The sequence below is a fragment of the Ipomoea nil genome, unplaced genomic scaffold (assembly GCF_001879475.1).
Source record: "Ipomoea nil cultivar Tokyo-kokei standard unplaced genomic scaffold, Asagao_1.1 scaffold1416, whole genome shotgun sequence".
NCBI classification, from domain to species: domain Eukaryota; kingdom Viridiplantae; phylum Streptophyta; class Magnoliopsida; order Solanales; family Convolvulaceae; genus Ipomoea; species Ipomoea nil.
In genome coordinates this window covers 3,336,846-3,358,371 of record NW_017617844.1, presented here as the reverse complement: position 1 = coordinate 3,358,371, position 21,526 = coordinate 3,336,846, and the positions used below count along the sequence as shown (strand labels likewise).

At 40.5% G+C, this 21,526-nt stretch overlaps 1 long non-coding RNA gene across 1 annotated transcript; it reads right to left on the bottom strand.

Annotated features, from left to right (window-relative positions):
* Window positions 1-927: 927 nt before the first annotated feature.
* LOC109187083 lies at window positions 928-18,031 on the bottom strand. The gene is made up of 4 exons (XR_002055219.1): window positions 17,961-18,031; window positions 14,900-14,907; window positions 12,384-12,387; window positions 928-938 (listed from the first exon to the last, which is right to left on the bottom strand). It is a non-coding gene; the product is annotated as an uncharacterized LOC109187083 (long non-coding RNA).
* Between the last annotated feature and the right edge of the window lie 3,495 nt (window positions 18,032-21,526).

The window sequence follows — 21,526 nt, the reverse complement described above, 5'->3', positions numbered from 1 at the left end:
GCTGGTAGATTGAAATTGATTTTGTGCTTTAGGAGGTAAGCAAAAGTGCACTCCAAACTTCCCACGTCCTTGCTTTTACTGTAACACCCCGAAATTTTTAAACATTTAGAACTTATATAATAAAGGTAAATCCTCATTAAATCCCGAAATCAAACATAAGAGTATGGGGTGCTATGTCACACCTGAGCTAGAGAACTCAGGTGCGCAGGCTAACTAACTAAAAATCCTCAAAGTAATGTCAGTACATAAGCATGGCACGCAGGCCGAAAGGGAAACTAGCTACTATACGCTTCAGATCTCTAGCGCGCTCCGGTGTGTACTCATCTGTGCCTGAAAGCCAAATATATCTGTTCAGCGAGAGATGCTGGTAACCCACTCCAACGCGTTGAAATAAAATATAGGTATATATATATATATATATATATATATATATATATATATATATATATATATATATATATAGAGGAAAAACCATTTTGAAGCAGGAAGATATATACTTAGGAAACTCTAGTTTTAAAACCAGGAATAGACTCGACAAACAGGGATAGGCACATTCAACAGTTATAATTAAGCATATACAAACACTAGCATATCTCCTAAGGTCACAGTTCACTTTCAAATCATTCACATCATCATCCAAACAACATTCATATCACATAAGTATTGGTGGCGCCACGGGACCAATCGCATGCCCTGAACATGAGGGTTAATGCATATAGCATTAACACGGCCCCGCAGCACCCTACCTCATACTGCAGCATGAAGGAAGTTGATCGCAACCAACCCTTTGAAGACCGCTGACGAACTCAACGTCGGACCACAATCCTACACACTGCTGACGCGCACAGTCGGTGGACTGTGATCCCCTTTACAAGGAGGGACATTCGACCCTACACACCGTTGATGCGCATAGTCGGTGGACCGTAGCGGATCAAGCCCTACACACCGCTGAGGGACTCAGTCGGTGGGCGAAGATCCTCGGAGACTACGACCCTACACACCGCTGTCCCATCACTCGGTGGATTGCAGCCAGCCGTAGCCCTACACACCGCCTGATTACTCAGGTCGGTGGACTACAGCCTTCCTCGGCTTAATGGCCCTAAACACCGCCTGGCGCGTCCAGGTCGGTGGGTCGTAGCACCGAGGCCCATGTGGACCGCAGCCCAAGAAGTGAATCAATTCGGCCTTTAGCCAACTTCTGAACCTCAGCTCAGGAACAATCCATTCGGGCTTCAGCCAACTTCCGAACCGCAGCCAGGGAACACCCAATTTGATCTTAACCAAAATGGGGGATCATGCATCACATAACATATAGGAGCACGTAGAAGCACATTGGGAGGGGAAGATATATAAATAAACTTACGTGTGATCATTCACATACTAAGAATAGTCCTAAGGAGTTCATACCACTTCCACCTAGGTCAACGGGTTACCGATTCAACTAGCATGCAATTACTAAGACTCTTTTATCCTACGAATGGTACCCGAAATATTAAACTAGACTCAAGCACGACAAACGGGGTCCGTTGGGACACCATGGGGGAGTAGGGAACATCAAACGGGGGAGCCAGAGGCCTGCAGTGGGCAACAAACCAGCGGGTAGCCGGTGGGTGGGGGTCATCCGCCGGCTGCCCGCCGGAGATCACTGTTCGGGCAGCGGGTTGCCGACGGGCAGGCGGCTGCCCGGTGGCGATCTTTGGGCAGCGGGTAGGTGGCGGGTTCCCCTATCCCCACCTACCCCCCACTGACTCTTTTATCACAATTTCGTCCCGGGATCCGTTGTGGAACCCGAAACCATGCTTAGACACTTTTAAACGCAATTAACGACACTACGTAGGCAAATAATGGATCAAAAGCAAGAATCACGTAGAACTCATCCTATTACGACTTCTTAACATAAACAACACCCGAACATGCGAATTCGCACCCAAATATATATCAAGAACGTACAACACAAATTCCCAACCCAACCTAGGGCTCTAATCCCACCCAAATCATCAAGATCATATTTTATCTTTATCATCAAGAAATATCAAGATTCGTCAAGAATCATCACATTAATATCAAGAACCTCTTTTCAATATCAAGATCATCAAGATTATCAAGAACACACATAAATCATCGAGATTATATCACAAATGTCATAGAGGAATTCATCAAGACACAAGCATATAGAAGGAGGCCAAGGAAGGAGATTATAACGAAGAAAATAGGTTTTGTTGAGACATGGGTTACCTCTTAGCCTTAATTAATTTCCTTGGCTACGAAGGGTCTTTCTTTAAGATTTATTCTTTCTTGATTTCTCCTAAGGGAATTCTTGGAACTTCTTGTGTGGTGAGAGATTATTTGTGGTGTGAGTTCTAGGTGCCTCCTATGTCCCTATTTATATAATTAAGAGTGCTAATTAGGGTCTAAGTGGCATGGGTTTACTAATTCTATTTCTTATAGGACTAAGGGATTGGCTTTAGGGATAAAGGCCCATGGACTATGGTGGACTCCTTTTAGCTAATTAATGGATTTTAATTCCCTTTTTAGGGTGGGTGATAATTTTAATTGATTTGGTTTAGGGGCCGTAACACGGGGTGTTACACTTAGACTCACCAGTAGCTTCAGTGATTATCCTAGTTGGTTGAATATTCACATGCATAGCATCCATGCTTTCATATTTCTTAAAGGCCTTGCCACCATTTTCAACGTCATCATGACTCTTGCCCCCATTGTAGAAGCTTTGAATGTGTATGTTTTGTCCACCATTAACTGTTATGCTTAACTCCATATCGTGGGCGCGACTAGATAATTCCTCAAAACTCTTGGGTTTGAGCCCTTGGAGGATTTAGGAGAGCTCGAAGTGCATGCCTTGGGTGCACTTTTCAATTGCGGAGCTCTGTGATATCTTTTCCTTGCAATTCAAGCATAACTCCCTCCATTTTTCAATGTAAGCGGCCGAGCTTTCACCATGAATGATGAACACGGGTCGAAACGGTGTCGTTTTTACGGGAAAAAAAATATTTAATTAATGTGCTGTTAAAGGCGCGTTTTTGTTCAGATTATGAATTTTCTGTTATGAGATTATTAATGTACTGTAAATTCATAATCTCATAAAAGAAAATTTATAATCGCATAAAAGAAAAACATTTATTAAATTACGAATTTTCTGTTATGAGATTATGATTTTACAGTTATGTAATTATGAATTTTCTGTAAATTCATAATCTCATAAAAGTAAATTCATAATCTCATAACAGAAAATTCATAATCTCATACCAGAAAATTCATAATCTCATAACAGAAAATTCATAATTTCATAACAGAAAATTCATAATCTCATAAAAGAAAATTCATAATTTCATAAATGTACATTCATAAATCCATGCCTGCACATTCATAATTTATGAATGTTGAAGAAACTTGCACGAAGAGGAAGTGAAACCACGAAATGTGAAAATGAAGAAGAAAATTCGCGCGGTTAATTAAGAACAAAAAAAATAAAATAAAATAACGGTGCACCGTTACCGTTGGGACCGTGTTCACCATCCATGGTGAACACGGTTCCATTGCATAACGATTGAACCAATCCTTATACCATCAACTAAGGTTCACAGTCTGTGAACCCTAGTGCATGTGTATGTGTGTCTTAAGTTGTGAGTTTTTGTGTCTTGTGTTATAAAATTCTGTACCTTAAAGTGTATGAATTTTGTAACTGAAATAAATTAGCAATTGTGTATTATGTTATGAATTTCTGTGTCTTGCATTGGGTCTATGAACACAAATTATTAACTAAATCATATTTGAAAAATAAGTAAATATATAACATGTGTATGTGTCTTTTGTTGTGATTTTTTGTCTTGTGTTATGATATTTTATACGTTACGAGTATGAATTTTGTACCTCGTCGTTTCAATTCAGGGTCCATAATGCTATGTGGACCCTAGTCTAGGATATAAATTGACTTAATTAACTAGTGAAATTCACATCATTATAGGCAATTTATATCGTGAACCTTGGTCCAATACACAGAATTTGACTTCATAATACACAGAATTCATGTTCATAATACACATACACGTAACACGATATAATGAACATGAATTTTGTACATTATGAACATGAATTTTGTGCACTATGAACATTAATTTTGCGCATTATGAACATGAATTTTGTTCATTATGTTAAGTGTTTATGTGTTCTCAGCTATATAATACACAAAATTCATGTTCACAATGCACAAAATTCATGTTCATTATATCGTGTTTATGTGTATGTGTATTATGAACATGAATTCTGTGCATTATGAACATGAATTATGTGTATTGGATCAGGATCCACAGTGCACTATGGACCCTGGTCCATGATATAACGATTGAACATTATAAACGTGGTGACAGAGTAATGGGTCAAGCACCCAACCCGAACTAGCAACAAATACCTGACCCGGTTGCAACAGAGAGAACAACGGTTATACTCCAATGGGTGGAAACATTACTACGGGTCATTTACTGCGCCCATTAAAGAAAGAGAAATAAAGGCTCAGCTCCTCATTATGGTATGACCGTTAGGGACTTGGTATAAGTAGAGCTCTCCTAGCTTAGCAGAGGACACGCTGAATATTCTGTACTCAAATACTGAAGCAATACTATCTGTTATTCTTATATTATATTTTCCGGTAACATATCTACTGTCATTGATGCTTTCATTGAGAGAAGAGATCAAATCTCAAGCAAATACGCATTTGGAAAAGAAGGCTCGTTCAGGATCCAACAGCTCCCACGGTGCCCACGGTTCCTGCAACTTGAACAATGGCAACTGTGACAACCCAAAATTTTATTTTATAAACTCGGTTTTAAGAAATTCCAAATAGCTATTTTTCACTCTATAAAAATTTTTCCGACCAAATCGGTGTTTGAATAAATTATTTTGAGCCACTTTTAAATAAATTCAACACCAGGACATGAATTAAATTTAAAAATCCTAAATTTTTGGGTACATTGCGTACCAAGTTTTGAACTGAAAATCTATTATGAGTGAAACCAGGAGAAATCTGAGAAGCCTAAATCAAGTGTTTATCTAGAAATCATTTTTGGGAAATTCATTTTAACACCAAACTATTTTAAAATCTTGATTTTAGACCTTAGTTCATGAAGCATGGTGGACCACAAGTTTACAAACACTTTGCCTGATACACTTTCTAGCCAAACCTTTTACCACTTTACCCTCCACCAGTCATTGTGTATCTTCCTAGGGTTTTGCACCCATATAAAAAGAATAGTAAGCCAATGTTGTCTCCTGATTCCACTCTTGGCTTCCCAAATTTTGAGCTCTGCAAGAACAAGACGCAACACAGTAAGGTTTCACCATTCTTTTTTATCCATTCACCTATCTCCCTTCTAGTTTTCATTCCTTCTAGCTCCCTTCTCTGAGAACTTAGTCTTAAGGTTGTTTTATGGTTTGTTTGAGATGTTTAGGAGGTGAAGGAGGGTGTAGCTAGCTTAGGAAGATGGTGGAATCCCAGCAAAAAGGAGGAATCTACAAAGGTATAACCCCATGGACTCCCATAAGCTTTTTAGACTCTGTGAAGTCTTTTTGTTTAGCTAAAATGAGTAGAAATGCTAGAATATTGATGTGTTTGAGCTATTAAGTGATCTATTGTTGATCTATGATGTGTTGTTGATGATTTCAGAGTGTTTGTTTGCCTGAAAATGTCTTGCAGGTGAAGAAGAATCTCACTGGTGCACAAAACAGTGTGCACCAGATGAGACACGGGACTAGCCAACGGCCCTAGGCAGGGACCGTTGGCAAGCCCCGTGGAGGAGCGGCCCTAGGGCACGACTCAAGGCTAGAGACGTGGCCCTAGGCCGCTGCTTGGCGGTTCCAGGCGGCGGGGCTCCTCAAGCCCCGCCACAAGCCCACTAGGCAAAGTCTGTGCAGTGGTCGGGCCCTTGTGGCTCAGCTACGTGTCGTTTCAGACCGGGACTATCGGGTCCTTGAGGCTCGGACACTCGGGATCGTCACGACCCACTAGTAGAATTTGACTTGGTTGAATTTGGAGTTGAAATGAGTGTTTTACAGTAGAAATGGAATTGATTCATGCTTAGTGTTTGTCTGAGTATGTTTACAGTGAATAAAAATGAGAAGCATCAAACGTAGTTATTTGTTTGAAGAGCATGACAATTGTTTAATTGTTAGACTAAGAAGCATGAACTCTATTTGTTAAGTGTTACTAGAAAATCATGCCTAAAATGTCTATTGTGACTTGTTGAGTTTGTCTGCCAAAGTGCTAGAAATGTTGAAGTGTACAGAGCATGTTCTTCTTGAATACTAGTTTACAGTGAATGAGTTTTGTTGAGTATTTTGAGTTCAAGTGCATGTTGAATACTTGCTATGTGTTTGACAAAGAAGATTTACTAAGTTATGATTTACAAGCATGATTAGATAATTGTTAAGAGTTCATAGTGCAATAAGGAGATTTGAAGCATATTTTACAGTAAAGTGCATATTTGAGCATAACATGTTTTAAAGTGCATAAGTGGCCAGTGTGAGCCTAAGTATTATTTCAAAAACTTATATCTATTTTGGAAAATCATTATCTAGTCGCATTGAGTAGTTGCATGATAAATGATTTCCAATATGTGAGAAAAGAGAAGTTGTTGAGAAGCTATGTGCATAAGTTTGCATAAGTAAAGTGTTGCATGAGTTGAAATGCATGAGCTATATCTATATGTATCTAGTGTGAGTAATCCGAGATTTTAGAGGCCCGTTAGGATTATGTCCTTTCGGAAGAAAAGAGAAAGAAAGAAAGTAAAGAAAGAAATGGACATTGCGATCCGAAATGAAGTAACGAGGTCGATATTCCAGAGTTACTATGTTGGAAACTGCCCGCCAGGCTTGGAATCCTGGTCAAGGGGTGTGCACGCTGATAGTTCGATACCTGATTCCACAGAGTTTGGGAAAATAACCAACAGAGTGGTTCTGTGGGCGAGATGAGTATTAAGACTGCTAGATGCCGAGCCTAGATAGGTCCATTCACATTATGGTGAAGTCCTAACTCACCCACGAGTACAAGAAAGCGAGTCATTGCGACTCTAAAGAAAGCGAGTCATTGAGACTCTAGAAAAGAAGAGAAAAGCGAGTCAGTGTGACTCTAAGAAACCTCCACAAAAAAGTGTTCTTTTTACAAAAGAGTGTATATGTATATCTATCTATACTTATACTAAAGCATCATGTTAATCTTTTTGCATGATTAGATGATTTTCATGTGTTGCATGAAAGCAAGATAAGAAGCATGACATTATATTGGCTCACATTCTTATGATAGCACGAGATTGCTTATTGAGTATATGATAGCATGAGATTGTAATTTGAGTATATGATAGCATGAGATCTCTTATTGAGTTATATGATAGCATGAGATTGCTTATTGAGTATATGATAGCATGAGATTTCTTATTTAGTTATATGATAGCATGAGATTGCTTATTGAGTATATGATAGCATGAGATTGCATCTTGAGTATATGATAGCACGAGATTGATTATTTTGTATATGTTAGCATGAGATTGCATATTGAGTTATGTGTTAGCATGAGATTGCTTACTGAGATATATGTTGATATAAGATTATTGTTAAGTTAAGTATGTGAAGGTATGAGATTGCTGATAAGCTAAGTAATTGAGAAAGTAGGCCTATTCATAATTAGGTTGCAAGCATATAGAAACCCTGTTGAGCATGCTTAATTGTTGCTTAAGTGATTGAGAATACTCAATCTAAGTATGTGAAACAAATGTTTTCCAAAAGTATATACTGTACTATTTTACAGGGTTGAGTGGCGTTATACTTAGCTTCGTGCTAACGGGTTTGTTTTCTACTTGTTGTTTGTTAACCCCTTTCAGGTGGACCCAGTTCGTGAGAGAGTATGAGTTAGACTCGATTAGCATAGATAGCTAGTTGTAGTATAAACTCTTGATGGTTGTTTTTTAGACTTGTAGTTGACTTTCCCGTTTGTTTTGATGGTGCTGGACACCGGGGTCTTATCCCCTAGTTTGTTTTAATGTTAGTAAGACTTGAATGGTTTAGCTTGTTTGACCTTTGCCTGTGCAATTACTGTGAAGGGTGATTGTGGCAGTGACACCACTATTAAGTTTGTTTAGTATGTTACTTCGCTTGATTAGTTTATCTTTCATGGTTAAGTTTGTTAATTGGGTTTAAGAAAAGTGGGTGTTATAAGTTGGTATCAGAGCGATACGAACCGCGGGAGACTTAGGAAGTTTGACCCTTAAGATTGAGTATAGAAACCCTAAGTTGAATCCTAGGAAGGAAAAGTTAAGAAGAGAACTCTAAATGAAATCCTAGGAAGGATAAGTTAAACAAAGAGCCCTAAGTTATGAAATTTGAGATGAGAAAGACTCTAAGTTCAGTGACTAAGTATGAGTATCAATTAGGAACGCGGTGAGGTTGTGAGTTTCCTTACGCTTGCTTAACTGTTTATGTGCTTTATCAATGTGTTTAAAGTGCAACTTGCTTATCTTTTGAAAGTAGAGAAATTGAAAGTGAAAAACCAAGAGTTTGAAAGTTGAAAGTAGAAATGAAAGCTGAAAGTGAAAAGCTAAGAAAGCTAGAAGTTGAGACTTCGATAGTTAAAATAGAAAGCAAAAATTAGAAGTTAAAGTTTGAAAGAAGAACTTTGTGAAGTTGTTAAAAGTAAGAAGTATACAAGTTTATACTTATGTTTGTTTGTGTGCTTTACTTGTTGTAAGCCTTACTTTAAGAATAGAAAAGTTAGAAACAGTTAACTCATAGAAGTACTAACCAAGATGATCTGTTCTGATCTTGTTAAAGGACTATCGTGATGCCACCGTGAAGAGTTAGAGAAGAGACTCCTCGTTTCTCGGGACCAGGAGCATCATCGTCCACTGATCTGACCGAGAGCTTACGCTAGCTTACGTAGCTGACTAAGACAATAGGAGCCGCCGTGCTAAATGGGAACAATAACGGTGGAGATGTGTCTAGAAAGATCACGGGATGCAACCCACCGAGCTACTTGGGCCAGGAGGACCCCGAGATCCTTTAGAGTTGGATCTGTACGTTTGACAAGCTGTTCGACGTAGTAGGCTGTCCGGTAGACCAGCGAATAAAGGTCGCTGTGTACTATCTTCAAGAAGAAGCCGATCACTGGTGGGTAATGGAAGGACCGATCTTTAAGGAAAGAGAAGGTTTCAATTGGGAGATGTTCAAGAAACTGTGGAGAGAGAGGTTCTACGCCATTAGATCGAGGTTTGTCCTCTACCCAAAAAAGTAAAAAAAATCGCACACTCTATTCTCTAAGGGCCGGCATGGGACCTGATCTCGCTAGCTACCCGATGGAAGGGCGCTTTCTTGGCCAAGCTCATGGCTTGGCCACGAAAATACTATCCCCTAAGGGCTGGCACGAGATCCGATCTCGCTAGCTACCCAACGGAAGAGCGTTTTTGTAACACCCCCAAAACAAGCTAGATAAAAAGCCTTAACACATGCAGATCAAACAACAAAACTAGCACATCGGAAGATAAAACGAGAACTGGACAAAAGAAATCCAAACGGGGTGTTACGCCACGTCTACCACACACGGTAAACGCTACGGCGATCAATCTGCAAGTGTATACATCTATCCCAAAGACATCAGTCTAAAACTACATTGGCACACAGGCCACAAAACAAGGATAGAGGTACTAAGCTACCAGGCACTAGACATCGCGCTCGTCTAAACATCACCTGAAAGATACAAAGATAAACATTGGGACGGCGCCCGGTCAGTGATAATTGCTAGTAACCCACCAATACATGTGAAATATCATACATAGATAGATATAAGTGGTAAAACCATTTTCGAAACGGAATACATAAGTATATAAGTCAAAAACCAAGATCAACAGTCAACACAAGACTCATTACTCACAAGGATAACACGGGAACACATCCCAAACCACAAATGCTAAACACAACGCAAAGGATAAAGACAAGACCGATGGCAACACATGCCTCCATGACTACACATGTCACGAGAGAAGAACACACAACACCGACTACACAAGCCCTCGCAACATCACCCATCACGAGTTGTTATGCCTTCCTTATGCCCTGTTCCAACCTTATGGCTACCCCCAACCTTATATCTTCTTCAAACCATTACCTCCAGGACCCCTATACTTCTTAGTCCAACCTTATTCCCCCGGGACCGTCGTCCCCCACCAACGAGACCACCAATTCATAGTACACAAGGTACCGTACACGGCAACACATGCCCGGATAACACATGTTATCCCCCAAAAACGTGAACCTTACACAAAGCCCACAACTCCATAATCACGTCACGGCCACCACGAGGACCGCTGCAATACCTTAGTGACTAGTGTCCCAAACCACTAATCGTGCAATCCAGGTAAAGCCACACACGCACCACAACTCAACAAGAGTCAAACAACGGATCACAACGAAGGTATGAAACATACTCAATCAAGGAACGGGTCACAGCTCAACACATCAACGATGAATAACACAAGTTATAATCAACCAAATGGAAGGTACAGACAACACACACGCTAGCATTTAGACAACAAACTAGCATGCTTATCAACGGGGAAACTCAAGATAGTTCCGAGGAACACACAAGACACCTCTTAGTCCAACGAAACAAAATGTTGAACACTTAGCACGATTCAAGACACCAAAGTCCTACATGGATACCTACCATATAGTTCTAGATATATGAAACATCAAGAAGACACTCAAATAGTTCCACAAAAGAACATCGGGAAGTCAAAAGACCAAATACCGAGTCAAACGGATCACGGGGAACAAATCCCGAACAAACTCCACCATGTACCCGCGGGTGGACCCACGGGTAGTGCCCCACCTGTGGTTCCGCCCGCGGGAACATATTCCCACAGGGCTTTGTACCCGCGGGTAAGCCGGCGGGAGGTGTCCCGCCCGCGGGAACACTCCTGTTCCACAACAAATCCCTTCGGGGATTTTCTTCTCCAAACACAAATTCAAGTCCAAAACATGCCAAATCTCACCAAACACAAAAAAATGACTTGAATCATGGAAAATGCCAAGCAATGGCACAAAGGAACCCTAAACACAAGCTCTAGATATGCAATATCACAAGACAAATGCATAAACCCTCACATTTCATAGCAAAACACAAGTAAAATCCAAGAAATCACATATAGGTAAACAAAATAGGTTTTGTAGAGCATGGGTTACCTTTTGTAGACCAAAAGACTTCACTTTACACCACAACAAGCTCCCCACAAGGCTTACTTTCCAAACCCACTTCAAGATCAAACCAAAAGATCATAAAGATCCTACCTTTAAGAAAAAGACAACTAAGATGAAACCAAAAACACAAGATGAACTTAGATCTTACCCTCCTAGATGCCCAAATAGGTGAAAGGTTGAATCTTGGAAGCAAATCTTGGAATCTTGACAAGGGTCTCAACTTGGCTTGGAGAATAAGCTACACTTCTTTTCTACAGAGAAGGTAGAGCTAATTTCTAGGAATTGTAAGGAATGAAATGAAGAAGTCTTCTAGGTTAGGTTACAATACTAACTCTTGGTGAAAAGTCAAGAATACCCTTACTAACCTTTAGAAAGTGTAAGGAACAAGGGAACTCCCCTCAAAGCTTAAGGTACAACATAGCTTTGAAGTTGACTAGTCAAATACTAGTCCTCGAGTATTAAAAATCAGGATTTTAGGAATTAATTCTTCAAATAAAATAGGATTAATTACTCAATTTATCCATGGATTGAATGTGGATTTTTGGGGTGTCACATCCTCTCCCCCTTCAAAGACGCTTCGTCCCCGAAGCTTGGGTACGACGAATTAGAAGCAAACGGTGAAAGGAAACAACATTGTGATAAGAAATTCAAGAATAACTCTTTTGGTCAAAGACTCCAAAAGAACTCACAAGGATTCCAAAGCAAAGAAGTATTTCAAAGCAAGAAAGAAGGCATAGCAATTCAAGAATTGTCAAGAACATGTCAAAGGAGAAGATTGAGCATCACAAACTCTGTTCTCAACACCACCATCTACTTCTACCAAACACTAAGAACAAGACAACCAACACAAAACATATCTACCACTACGAAACTAACTAAGCCACAAGGCTATAAACAAAACAGGCAACAACAAGTAACCCAACAATGGCAACAACGCCTAAAGAAAAACAACTACAAGAAAAAGGCGAACAAGGTAACCACAACTACTAGAAAGACTCGCTCTCCGACTCCTCGGACTCTTCCTCGGCTTCTCCTTGATGACTCGAGCTGGCTTCGATCTGATCTAGCCGATGGTGCATTGCAACGAACTGCGTCCTCATGAAAGCAAAACCCTCCTCTACGGCTCGAACTGGCCTCAAGCTGGTCCAACCTCTGGTTAACCGCGACGGACAGCGTCTTCATAACAGCGAAGCAACTAAACCAACTACCCAAACTACAAGCTAACACCCACGACAAACAAAAGAGAACAACTAAGCACAACCGAAAAATGACAATAACAGAGTGGCAATAGCAAACGAAGGAAGAAACGAGTTACCACAACAAAACGGTCGGCTTGCGAAACGGGTGACAAAGCTCAAGAGATCGGTTGCAAACGAGGTTTCAAGCAACAAAGGTATTCGCCACTAACCAGAGTAGAGGAAACAAGGGTTCGAATTAAGGGGGTAAGAATAGTAGGCTTGGACACAACGAATTTCGACACCAAAACCAACGGTTAACAAAATGAGAGACAAGACTTAGAGATAGGTTGAAGTTTCACAAAGGTAAGACAAGAAAGGAAGATAAGATGATAGATAAAAGATTTACCGGAAAGGAAAGCTAACTTCACACCGAGCCTAACTCCTGCTCAAAACTAGCCAACGATCTACTCAAAATGAAACGACTCAGCTAAGGAACAAGCCACAAACAGAAACTGACACCACAAGAACCCTAAACAAGATCACTCGGGATCACAGAACCAGGGTTGCATCTTCAACCGATCTTTGCTGACTTCTTCAACCAAAGGAAACAAGGTACTCCTACTACTTAACTTGAGCTCGGCATCTGTGTGAACTTGATCCGTCACTGCCGACAAAAACTTCAACTGCTAGATCCAAAACATGAGCAAGATGTCTCTCTCCCTAGCTCTAGGGTGAACTTGATGCAGCCTGCCAACTTAACACTTGCATTAGCACACCACTTCCAACTCTCCACCAAGCAACGCTTGAAACTACAAAACTTCCGGTCCGGATGAAAGGTTCAAAACAAGAACGGTAACAAAGGAGAAAGGTAACTCAGGGGAAAGACGACTCACAAGAAGAGATGCGGTTCAACGGTAAGGATTAGAGCGAAAGGTTGGAGTTCAGAAACTCAAGGACCACGTTACTTAGGAGTAGGATCAAAGTTATCAAAGTTGCAACTTAGGAAATAAGGTTGCCACCTTGCACAGAATCGTTAGAAGTGGGGAATCCAAGAACGAGGTTTGATTCAAAGGGAAAGATCAAGGTGAGAATTTAGGTTCCAAAACTCGAGGACCATGTTGATTAAGAAGAGAAGAAATGTAAATAGGACTACAACTTAAGAAGTAAGGAATCAAAATGGGGTTCTGGGGAGTTGAAAGAATTTCCTCACAGAGGATATCTGATTTTAACTCTAGGATAGCGATAACTAGGAAGGGAGTTAAGATTCTCAAAGTCACAACTTTGGAAAGACGAGGTCGTAACCTTGGACAGAGTCAAATCAAGAGAGGAACAAGAATGAGGTTTGAAAGGATTTCCCAATGAAGGGTACTAGATTTGGGGTCAAAGATAGCGTAAATTTAGAAAGGAAATCAAGATTTTCAAGGTTACAACTTAGGAAAACGAGGTTGTCACCCTGTACAGAATCAAATTAAGAAGGAAACAGGGACGAGGTTCGGAAAGATAGAAAGGATTTCTCGGGAAAAGACATTTTGTTTGATAAGGGAAGGAGAAGGAAACGGCTCAAAAAGGGTTAAGGATTCTCGACTTCGGGCGACTTCTTCGACTTAACGCTTCGATCGCTGCACTCTTGATGAACTTGAAGGCTCTCTACCTTGACTCAGACGCAGCTAAACTCTTAGACCTTGCCAGATTTCTTCATAAGCTGATGACACTGCCGCCTTGCACAAGATGGGTCGGAAAGAAAACAAGGACAAGGTTCGGAAGGAAGAATCACTTGCCAAAAAGGGTGATAGGGTTCGTCTAAGGGGAAAGGAAAGATTAACGAGGGTCAAGGGTAACCCTCAAACAAGCTAACGCCCGAAACTAACACGCAGGGAAATGGCACAAAGACGAAGGAAGGGTGCAACAAAAGGTACAAGAGCTTACTTCAACGGTTCCTACTTGCATCTGTCTCACAACTATTGATCTTGCCTTGCTGAGGTTGTTGTTGAGTCCGTTGAAGTCTTCCTCTTAGCCTTGCACTCAAAGAACCGATGACCTTTCTTGCCACAAGCAAAACACTCTATCGGTTTCCTAAGACAGACGGCGCCGGGGTGGTCACTTCCACACTCCTTGCAAACGGAGCGCCTTCCCTTAACCTTGATTTTCCGGATTGGCCGGAGAGTCCTACTTCTCTTAGAGCCATCTCTTTGAAACTTGCTGTAGATTCGGCATCGGTAGCCATCAAACTACTAACCACGGTTGAGACACTTCCGTCAAGCTTCCTCTTACGGTTCTCCCAGATTCCTTTCTGAACTTGCTGAACTCGGTAGGGGTCGGTTGCACAAAGGTAGGCCTCCTTGACATGAGCAGGGCAGAACCACGCACGTAACTTAACCTTCAGGTCCTCCCAACTGAACTCCGGATCTTTTCTACAAGCCGGCCCTTCAAGCATCCACCACGAGCTTGCTTCTTGCCGAAGATAGAACGCAGCCAACTCCACCTGACGATCCTCCGGGCAAAACACAGATTCGAAGATCTTGCATGACGTCTCGATGATGCCACCCTTGACTTCCACAGCAACAACACGATAACGGGAAAGACTTAGGGCTCGCACCCTTACCTGGTGCCTTAACTAAAGAGAACCAAAGCTAAAAGGAGAACAAGCACAGAAAGCACAACAGAAAACGACACAAGAACTCACAACCTCACCGCGCAACCTAAGCCTAACACTTAGATTCTTAAGGTTGCTTAAAGGTCTCAAACCACGCTTAGCCACTTAGAAAGTCTAGACTTAACCCTTCCTAGGCTCAAAACCTAGGCTCTAATACCAACTGTAACACCCCCCCCCCCAAAACAAGCTAGATAAAAAGCCTTAACACATGCAGATCAAACAACAAAACTAGCACAACGGAAGAAAAAACGAGAACTGGACAAAAGAAATCCAAACGGGGTGTTACGCCACGTCTACCACACACGGTAAACGCTACGACGATCAATCTGCAAGTGTATACATCTATCCCAAAGACATTAGCCTAAAACTACATTGGCACACAGGACACAAAACAAGGAGAGAGGTACTAAGCTACCAGGCACTAGACATCGCGCTCGTCTAAACATCACCTGAAAGATACAAAGATAAACATTGGGACGGCGCCCGGTCAGCGGTAATTGCTAGTAACCCACCAATACATGTGAAATATCATACATAGATAGATATAAGCGGTAAAACCATTTTCGAAACGGAATACATAAGTATATAAGTCAAAAACCAAGATCAACAGTCAACACAAGACTCATCACTCACAAGGATAACACGGGAACACATCCCAAACCACAAAGGTTAAACACAACGCAAAGGATAAAGACAAGACCGATGGCAACACATGCCAAAGCAACACATGCCTCCGTGACTACACACGTCACGAGAGAAGAACACACAACACCGGCTACACAAGCCCTCGCAACATCACCCATCACAAGTTGTTATGCCTTCCTTATGCCCTGTTCCAACCTTATGGCTACCCCCAACCTTATATCTTCTTCCAACCATTACCTCCAGGACCCCTGTACTTCTTAGTCCAACCTTATTCCCCCGGGACCGTCGTCCCCCACCAACGACCACCAACGAGACCACCAATTCATAGTACACAAGGTACCGTACACGGTAACACATGCCCGGATAACACATGTTATCCCCCAAAAACGTGAACCTTACACAAAGGCCACAACTTCATAAACACGTCACGGCCACCACGAGGACCGCTGCAATACCTTGGTGACTAGTGTCCCATACCACTAATCATGCAATCCAGGTAAAGCCACACACGCACCACAACTCAACAAGAGTCAAACAACGGATCACAACGAAGGTATGAAACATACTCAATCAAGGAACGGGTCACAGCTCAACACATCAACGATGAATAACACAAGTTATAATCAACCATATGGAAGGTACAGACAACACACACGCTAGCATTTAGACAACAAACTAGCATGCTTATCAACGGGGAAACTCAAGATAGTTCCGAGGAACACACAAGACACCTCTTAGTCCAACGAAACAAAATGTTGAACACTTAGCACGATTCAAGACACCAAAGTCCTACATGGATACCTACCATATAGTTCTAGATATACGAAACATCAAGAAGACACTCAAATAGTTCCACAAAAGAACATCGCGAAGTCAAAAGACCAAATACCGAGTCAAACGGATCACGGGGAACAAATCCCGAACAAACTCCACCATGTACCCGCGGGTGGACCCACGGGTAGTGCCCCACCTGTGGTTCCGCCCGCGGGAACATATTCCCACAGGGCTTTGTACCCGCGGGTAGGCCGGCGGGAGGTGTCCCGCCCGCGGGAACACTCCTGTTCCACAACAAATCCCTTCGGGGATTTTCTTCTCCAAACACAAATTCAAGTCCAAAACATGCCAAATCTCACCAAACACAAAAAAATGACTTGAATCATGGAAAATGCCAAGCAATGGCACAAAGGAACCCTAAACACAAGCTCTAGATATGCAATATCACAAGACAAATGCATAAACCCTCACATTTCATAGCAAAACACAAGTAAAATCCAAGAAATCACATATAGGTAAACAAAATAGGTTTTGTAGAGCATGGGTTACCTTTTGTAGACCAAAAGACTTCACTTTACACCACAACAAGCTCCCCACAAGGCTTACTTTCCAAACCCACTTCAAGATTAAACCAAAAGATCATAAAGATCCTACCTTTAAGAAAAAGACAACTAAGATGAAACCAAAAACACAAGATGAACTTAGATCTTACCCTCCTAGATGCCCAAATAGGTGAAAGGTTGAATCTTGGAAGCAAATCTTGGAATCTTGACAAGGGTCTCAACTTGGCTTGGAGAATAAGCAACACTTCTTTTCTAGAGAGAAGGTAGAGCTAATTTCTAGGAATAGTAAGGAACGAAATGAAGAAGTCTTCTAGGTTAGGTTACAATACTAACTCTTGGTGAAAAGTTAAGAATACCATTACTAACCTTTAGAAAGTGTAAGGAACAAGGGAACTCCCCTCAAAGCTCAAGGTACAACATAGCTTTGAAGTTGACTAGTCAAATACTAGTCCTCGAGTATTAAAAATTAGGATTTTAGGAATTAATTCTTCAAATAAAATAGGATTAATTACTCAATTAATCCATGGATTGAATGTGGATTTTTGGGGTGTCACAGTTTTCTAGATCAAGTTCAAAGCTTGGTCACGAAAATTTTGTCCCCTAAAGACTAGTACGAAGTCTGACCTTGCTTAATATCCTACGGAAGAGCCGGCCTTTGACCGAGCCTATGACCGGTCGAAGTCAGCTATGTACACACTGAAAAAAATATATAAATAAATATTATAATAATAAAATAAAATAACGCAAAAAAAAATAACAAAAACAATCAAAAAAAATTAAAAAGAATAAAAAATCCGATATGATACACAAGGTCCACACCTCGACATAAAACAGCCACAAGGAGTATCAGCTTGGATGGTGCTCATTGGATCAGTGCGCCATAGAAGCATGCACCTCAAAGACGCACGTGTTTGTGCACGACATTGACAGAGACGTCGAGAGACTTACCCGTGAGAGATTTTGCCAGAACCGGGCACCGCCTCGGCTACCATGGCCGAGGACTGGCTCGACCCATCAACTTTGGTGTTTGTGGTCAATGCTCTTTCTGTTCTTCAAGCAATGGAAGGTGAAGATGAAGCGATAAAACGCTATACTCAAGTCATTTCGAAAGCTCTCAATAGCCCCTTCCTATCAGTCAAAGAAGACAAACATGTAGTCATCATGGACTACCTTACCATTTGCCAAGTGCTGATAGGTATCCTGGCCATGGGCACCCAATTGATTGGCGAATTCCAATGAGTGATTCATGTGGACCTTCATTGCATGCTTGAGATTATACTAATCCTATCTTGGGAGATGAAGCACAATGTTATGGGAGGCCAGATTGGGACCAATATACAACCATGTGAAGGAGTCGGAGTTGGGAGATAAATGAAATGTGGAAGAAGCCAAATGGGAGTGCGAGTGTGGATCGGAGCCACCTTCTGCTTCTAAGAAGGAGGATAGTTCAGCTCAGGGCCTGGGAGATGATACTTTGATTGGTCAGTCACCTTTGCAAGTTCAGAGTGAGCAAAGGCAGCCTGATCTTGAGGTTGAGAGTAAGGCTATTAGTTAGTCAAGTGAAGCTGTTGGAGAAGAATACTGCAGAAGGTTCAAAGACGTTCGGGAAAGAGGCATCTAGTCAATCTAAGTTATCGATAAGGCATGGCCCTCATTATTGCCATGTTTATCTCTCCAGGCTTGATATTTTTGCAGATCTTACTGAACCTGAGTTGTATAATCAATGTGCAGGCCTATTACTTGCCAATTAGAACATGATAATATAACTGATGATGCTTCAAAAATCTTGTTTGTGGAGGCTGTAGGAGCTAGGTTATCAGATCAAAACCTAGTAAAATTTCAAGTGCTTCATTTTTGGCTGCCATGAGTGATTCTGTATTTCAGAAATCCATATCCCTTTACAAAAAGGAGAGACAATAAATCAAAGACACAAGTGGTGAGAAAGTCTTATATTCTAATCTGCAGAGTGAATCCTTTCCTACATCTGAACAGGAAAAGTCTGGTTCTAGGATAGTATAGATATGGAGTTGAATCAAGATAGTAATGTGCCAAAGACTAAAGAAGCGTTGCGTCGGACAAAGGTTTCACATCCACCATTATCTATATCCCTGTTGGTGATGGCTATGCTGCTGTGTTTGTCTTCGGCGTTTTCTCTAAAGGCCATATTCGTCATGCTGCTCGGACCTCCTCAGCTCCTGGGGCAAACTATTTGCATACGTTTTCAAGACCCGAGGCTCGCAATCTTCAGCTCGCTGCTAAGGACTCCTCTTCAGCACCCGATGCTCATAATTTTAAGAACGCTGCTAAGGATTCCTCTCCATCTTCAATGCGTGATGCATAGCATAGGTATCTTGCAGACAGGGATTCCTCTTAGTAATCACTATAAAAAATAAAAATAAAAAAAGTTTTCCGAGGCCCTGCCTCGGCTAGGCCAAAACAGGCCGAGCCCCGCCTCAGCCATGATGTGAAAAAAAAATAAATTTAAAATTAAAAAAAATAATAGAATAAAATAAAAGACAAAGAGCTAGTAGAGGGATGGTGTCGGGATATTTCATGATTTTACACTATTATTACTCCCTTGTTGACTCCGCTATGCTCTCAGCTCGGGAGTTGGGGGGCTGATGACATGATAATTGGACAACGTACTTGGATCCTACCCGCACTTAGTTTTATCTACAAAGCAGTGGTGATAGTCAAACTGTAACGGTCAAGAAGCCATTGAGAGCACCGTCTCATCAAAGAGGATTTAAGAAGGAGCGCGCACAACAATTACAGAGGAGACCGACACTTATGATGAGGAGCCTTTGTACTTATTAGGAGGTCGTTAGTGCCTTTATTGTAGCCGTTACAATTGTACAGTATAAAAGCTGAGCCCATGTAGCATGTAAGGGCACACACTCTGATTTCTAGACTGAAACACTTAGCAATACAACTATTGTACTTCTTCATAATATTATCCCGTAACATATTTACCGTCACGTGGCAAATTTTTATGTAGACTATGGTCCACACAGCGTTGTGTGGACCATAAAAATACATTTTTAATATACTAAAAGTACAATATTTGTGTACTAAATGTATATTATACAAAATAGTGTATTTTTAGTACTCAAATAATGTACTTTTCATAAATAAAAGGTACATTTTTAATATACTAAAAGTACATTATTTGTTTATTGAATGTACATTATTTGATACTCCGTAGTATACAAAATAATATACTTTCAGTACTTTCAATACTCAAATAATGTACTTTATGTACAGAAATAATGTACTTTTTATTTATGGTCTAGAAAACTGTGTGGACCATGATGCATGCAAATATTCAATAACGACTCTATAATTGTATCTCGCTTTTTTTTCTTTTTTTTTTTTTTGTAAATAATAATTTTCAATGTGGGACATTTTAGTAACAAGGCATCATTCTAACGTATGGGTAACCTCAGTCAATAGTTGGCTTAGAGCATTCACAGCAGTTTTGTTTTATGGTGCTTTTTGAGGTGCCAAATAAAAGAGAGAAGGAAAAGAGAAGAAGGAAAAAAAAAAGGAAAAAACAATGATTCTTAGGCAAAAAAAATAAAAGAAAAAGGGTATTAACACGCCCAGAGGCGCGTGCCGCGCAATAGTGCTTTTCACGCACCAACAAGGAAAGCTTATAAGAAAAAAAATAAATATTAGTGGAGCCCACAAAAAACTAAACTACCGCAAATTTATTTCCTTCTCTCCTCTCTCCTCCACATAACAAGCTCTCTCCTCTATGTCATATTAAAAAAGATCCACTAAAATGCATTAGTGTAAATGTTCTTAGTAACTAGGTTCAAAGTGAGATATATATTGACCTTCTTGGTTTGAACCGATCAATTATGGTCAACCTAAGCTAGTTTACCTCATTGTGGTCATTTGACAGCTAGAATCGCAAGGTGACCTTCACCCAGAGTGCACCATCAAGTAGTGATTGAGCTCTTTCAGATAAACAAAAAGGGACCAATCCTAACAAAGTTGGTTGGACAATTAGTTAATTTGATAACCACAAAGTTCTAAGTGAACTGTCTATTGACTTTATTGGTTTGAACAGATCAAATATGTGCAACCTAGATTTGTTTGTCCTTTGCCAAAAGGCAGACTTCACTCAATGGGCATCTTCGAATAACTACGAACTTTGTTGTTAATCAAAAGAAACATAATGACAAAATGGGGAAAAAAAATGCAAATTAATTAAATTTCATCTCCAATAGATATGATAAAAAAGGAAATTTTTGTCGATCCTAAATAGTGTTGCGCCAAATATAGCACAACACTATTCATCTACCCTATTTTTTAATTTTTTTTTTTATATTCTTGACCCTATTCTCTTTTTTTTTTTTGTTAATTCATTTTGTATCCTTTTATATGTATTTATATATTTTTAAATACTTATACATAAATTTTATATTATTAAATATAAATTACATCGTTTGAAA